Raw genomic sequence first — 5,923 nt, 5'->3', positions numbered from 1 at the left:
AAAAAAAAAAAAAAAAAACCCCCCCCCCCCCCCCCAAAAACAACTAAGCCAATAGTAGCAAGGAAATTACTACTTACAGGTATTGTAAACCGTATACTAACCATGAATTAAAAAACCCTATTGTACTTATCAGGTATAATCAACTCTATATATTTATATATAAGTAAAATTATTTGACTAAAGCATTGTTGTTGGGTTTTTTTTTTAATTTTATTTTTGTTGTTTTTACTTTTAAGGAAAAAGGACTTTCCCTAGTATGGTTATCAAAACATGTTTACAATCCTAGTATAGAAAGGGAGGTGGTAGTTTTAACCTGTTAGTTGATTGCCTTAAAGGATATTATCTGGCAGAGAAACGGCAGTTTATGTATTTGTAATCTGACTGCGGAATTTTGGTAATGTACTTATTCATTGTTTCTTGAGAATCACATCTTATATTGCCCATAGGAAAACATGTACTTATCAATTTATGGTAAAATAACGTGGTTGAAATTGCAGTAGTAGTGGTAGTATTACAATAGTGTCTTGAGGTCCTGGTCACAGACCCATGTTGTGAAGCACTGCACAGACAAGTAGTAGTAAGAAAAAATAAAGACAAGTTTAAAAAAGTCAGTGCCTTCAGATTGGAACTTACAGTCTAGGTTAATGGCAAGATGTGGCAGATGCATCAGACAAATGGAGAGGACAATGACAAGGTAACAGTAATACCAGCATGTGTTTTATAGACTTCTTTTCATATAAAAGAATCTATCCTTTCTGCATATGAAGAAAATCTTCCAAATGTGAACCAATGCAGTGTTTTCTACCCAGAGTTTGCAGACAGTTTGAAACAATTACTCTGATAAATGTATATTGCTTCAGTTCATTTTAATAGTGTTGACTCTGAAACCAACCAATGGCAATGTTAAATATTTCCCTGCTGATGTTCATTCAGCTAACGCTTCTCCCATAATCCCAAATCACTTCCTATGCCTTTTTGCAGTACCCTGCTACTTAGCTGCCAAAACCTCCCTCATTCTGTTTATTTTGTGTTCTGGGTTTTTTTTGTCAGTTGTCTGGTTTATTGTAAATTCCAACTTGCTAACATTTCTTTTTAATTATGTAGGATTCTTTTTCAATAGATGATCACAAGGAAATCAATGGAAAATGAGATCACTGAGGTGGAATATTTTCCCCCAATTCTCCAATACCAGAAAATAAAGGCAGTGTAATGCTTTGCCATTATCTCATTAAAATTGGTTTCTGCTTTCAGCTTATAGCCTCACTAAATTAGCGTTAGAGCAGCAGCCCTTTATGTTAAATTCATTTCAGACTTCTGCCAACAGAACCAGTTGCATTTTAGTGGCCCCTTATTGCCTGTTTGCACAAAATTACAACAAAACTCCAAACAGTAAATTAAAATGGAACATAGCCTTTTTATGTTGGACTTACAGTAGTTGAAAGCTTAAGCTTCAGTAGCATTCAATTAGCATTTTATAAAAGGCTGTGTTTCAGTTCTAAAAGTTTGAAATAGAAAGTCATAGGATTGATCAATTGGAAACATTTGCACCACATGCAGTGATTATCATTAAGTGGTACTGGAAGCAAGAGACTGTTTAATATCAAATTAACTTTAAACAATTTGATGTAGGGAAATACAGGAAGGCTTGGTATGCTGAAAATCTTTCCCAGTTGCAGGACTTTGTGTTGAGGGATTGATCCAGGGAACTACTGGTTTCTTTTTGTTTCTTTGTGTAGTTTTTTGGAGGAGTGCTAATACAATGTTTTGCTATAGTTCTCCCTCTTTCAGTTTCACCTATCTCTTCACTCAGTAAGCTACCTGTGTTAACACTTCATCCATGCTTTCTGTGACCAGCAGAAGGGTCAGGGTCACAGATTCCATCCTTCTCATCTTCTCTGGCAATGGGCACTTGTCACCTTCTCCTTTCTGCCTCCACATACATGCTGACCACCTTACTCTTACCATATCCTGCCCCATATACTTGGAAACCAAAAGCCTTGGCCGTTTACCATGACTAAAATAATGCAGCCAGGGCTGTGGAGAAATGGTACTCAGTGGGTGCATTTGTACATAGAATTACCCTGATGCAATAAACTCTGGTGCCGTTCATGCTGGGATTGGGTGCTCCCAGGCACAGCATTTACACATCTGCGTGGGATGGCAGCAATATGAGTGGGGCAGGCAGAACAGCTCTGGGCTGGCAGAGGGTTCTGGGGGTCAGCCCCAGGCTCTGGGTGGCAGCGTCAGGTGGTGAAGGGGCTGGCTGGGGCACAAGGGTGCTACAGTGCAGGGCTAGTCAACAGGCAGCCCCTGCACTGTAGCTCCCTCGTACCCAACAAGCCCTGGTCACTATCTCCATATGCATTGTGGTCGCATAAATTACTCCATCATAGGATAGTACTTGTCCCAGCATAGGTGAAGGAAGAAAAAAAAAAATTGGGTGAGGGCACGTGCATGCATGCATGCACCTCTCTGTTCCACCCCCCCTTTGCAGGAAAGTCTGCGGGGGAGGGGAGAAGAGGGAGGGGAAACGGCTGCAGGGGGGAGTGGCATTGCCTGTCACTGCGCTGGCCCCAACTGCCTCCCAGCCCTAGCTGCACTGGCCTGGCTGCCTCCCAGCACCAGCTGCCTCCTGGGCCAGGCTCTGTCTGCCTCTGGGCCCCAGTCACACCGGCTCAAGCTGCACCAGCCTTGGCTGCCTCCCTGCTCCAGCTCCAGTCACGCACTGCCCATGGGGGCCCAGAGCTAAAGGTTACAGTGGGGCCGGCCTCAGCTGCAATGCCAGGCTGGAGGGGGCAGAGACCCCAGAACCCCTGCGCCCACCCTGTCAGGCCCTACACAGCCGTGGTGGAATGGGGCGGGGTGCAGGAAAGAGCTGTGGCTTGGCTGGGGGCATGGGGAGGGGCAGTGGCTGCTGCTGCTGCATGTGTCCTGGGAGGCATGGCGGGGTGTGTGACAGTGATCTGTGCAGGGCAGGGTGGGCTGCTACTGTGGGCTGGGGCTGGGGCAGTGCCAGGTTCTTGCCAGCTGGGGGTGTGTGCTGTGCTCTGGGCGGGCATCAGTGGTGCTGGGAACAAGGTTGGGTGGGCTATGGTGAATCTTGGGGTGGCTGCAGCCCCCTCCCAGAGCTGCCACCACTCACCCCGAGCATAGTCCTGCTTCTGCTCCTACCCCCACTGGGAAGAGCCCAGCCCACAGTGGCAGCTGCCCTACCCTGCACAGATACAGGGGCACACAGCCCCCATGCCTGCAGGGCTGTGCATAGCGGCAGGAGCCATGCCCCCCAGATGAGCCACTTGGGGCTCAATCCCACCCCAAGTGCCTGCCACTCCCCCAGTCCTATCCCTGCTCTCTCCCTCACCGCTGCCAACATGCCCCTCCCCGCCCGTGCTGCAGCCACAGGAAGCCCATGGCCGGGCTGCCTTGCGGCCCTACTGCTGCTCCGTGTTGCAGGGGGTGGGGGGCTAAGCCCCACTGGCCCCCCCTTCTGCCACCTGTGTGTCCCAGGCACATGTGTAGATGGTGATACTTTACTGTAGAGCGAATTAGTTAACTCCACAGTAAAGCACATGCGTGGATGCACCACAGATGGTGCACTGTGATGATTATAGTGACACATAACATTTACACCTGAATATTTTGTGCCCCTCTGTTTGCCTGGCTCAATAAGAAACATGTCTGAGTCATAACCACATTGAGAGCCATTATAATGTGAATCTTTCTGCCAGTGTGAGAAAACTACATATTGGAAAGCAATGAAATACAATAGCAGAACACCTTCCTAAAAAGGCACATAAAAGATCTATTTTATTATATCACATCTGTTTCTGTTTTGCTTGACTATCTTGGCAAAAGCAAGGATTCCCCAAGCCCCCTTTTAAACTACTTGAAGCTTAGGGCTGGTCAATGCATATACTTGATTTTGTCATTTCCCTGCAGGTCTTTGTGAATGCCTTTTTTTTGAGAATGAAAGTGACCAAAGTCACTTCTGCTTCTATTGCCAGCTAATATTCTTCACATATAGACTTGCATCAAAATAAGGGAATTAATTTTATTTGTGTTTTGTTTTGGTGCAAATATGAGTGTAGACCAGCCCTTAACTACCCGCAAGCTTGTTTGATAAGCTTTAGTTAAAATGTCCCTGCTGCCACTTTGAAGCAAGGGGATGCTGAATATATGAGACATCCAGGCTGCTGGAGCATGCCAATTAGCACATTCCAGCAAACTTGATTCATTGAGTCTACTGCAATGTACTGTAATTACAGTGCATCAGAGCAGGCATCCTGCATGTCTACAGGCACTTGATAGGTCTGGTTTTAGGAACATACATCTGGAAGGGGCCTCCTGAGTTATCAAGTCCAATTGCCTGAAATTACAGGCACCCGTGTCATATAATCTTGTTCATAAAAGGAGTTAAGTTGTTTGTCCCACCAGTATTGGAGGGCTGTTCCAGAACACTGCATTTCTGATAGATCTTTTTCTGATTTCTAGCCCGTGCTTATTCCAGCCAGCTTATATGTGTTTGTTCTTGTGCCAACATTGTCCTTTAACTTAAATAACTCTTCCCTACCTGGTGTTCACTGTGTCATGTATTTGTGGAGAGCAGTCAAGTTCCCTCTCAGCCTTGTTTTGCTAGGTTGAATTGGTTAAGTTCTTTATAAATTCCCTTTAGAAGTAGGGTCCCCATTTCCCTGATTGTCCTGGTTACTGTCCTTTGTACCTGCTCCATTCTGATTTAATCTTTCCTGAATACAGATGTGCAAGCGAATTGTGACCAGAATACAGATGACCAGAACTGAATAAAGGATTTCAAACTAACCCTCAGCAGTGTCTAGTCAAGAAGGATTACAAGTTCACATTATCCTAGCAACCCAGTAGGTTAGCATTGTTAAGTCTGGCCAGTTCTTGTAGCCAGTGGTACACAAAGAACTGATGTGGCTAACTTTAACTTTCCAGTCCAAATGACCAGGTACCCATTTTACAATGAGGTGTGGCTGGGTGATGGAGGGAAGTTGTCAGCTTTTGGTAGGAGTCTAGCATCAGGTTCAAACTTATACTGCTGGGGCTACAGTTTCATAGATGTTAGGGGCTGGAAGGGACCTCTTGATCATCAGGTCCAGCCTCCCTATGCTTAGATGTCTTAATTGTTCTGCCACCATGGTTTTCCAAATCTAGACATACCTTTAGTGTGGGGTTTTCCCTGTCTTCGCTCACTTCTTCCAAGCCCAGTACACTCTCTCTTTAGTTGAAGTGACTAAATAGTTGTTGTAATAATTACCCCCATGGTCCCCATCTTTTAAGTAAATCTAATTTCTACTTGGTCCTATTGGCCAGGTACAGACATTACACTTTTACCAGTCTAAGTGATGGGAGACCAGTCTATACTTGTAACAGAACAGCAGTTCAGCACACAGAGACTGGTTAAAAAATGGTGGAACCTGGTCTAAGATTTGCTACCCCTTTTCAGCAAAGGGCAAATGTGTGTTCTGTCTGGTACTGATCTAAACTAATGCTGCTTATAGAAAACTGCATAACTTAGATTGATTCTGCCTCAGACTTTTTGAATGTCTGTACCTAGCCACATATTCTAAGATTGGTTCTTCATTTGATATACATCCTCATAGGGCCACTGATTTCAATAGAAAGCTACACCTACCTATACCACCTAAGGCTGTAGCCCATAATTTGTCTTTATGTTTATTGTTTAAGTAACAACAAGATACAGAAAATTCATAACTAGTTGAATACTTAAAGCTTTTCCATTTCTGTGTAATATAACCATGTGAAAAAGTGAGAAAAGCCCCATTTGAGTCCTCAGCTGGAGAGGGAGAAAACTTACTGACCCAGCTGAAGCTGACAACAAGAAGGGACCAGCAGTTGCCAAAGGAGCCCTGCTTTATAAGCAGCTGTCCCTGTCCCTGTC

Source organism: Gavialis gangeticus, unplaced genomic scaffold (assembly GCF_001723915.1).
Source record: "Gavialis gangeticus isolate Ggan-Ray unplaced genomic scaffold, GavGan_comp1, whole genome shotgun sequence".
NCBI lineage: Eukaryota > Metazoa > Chordata > Crocodylia > Gavialidae > Gavialis > Gavialis gangeticus.
The sequence above is the reverse complement of the archived record's forward strand: the minus strand, read 5'-3'. Positions refer to the sequence as shown.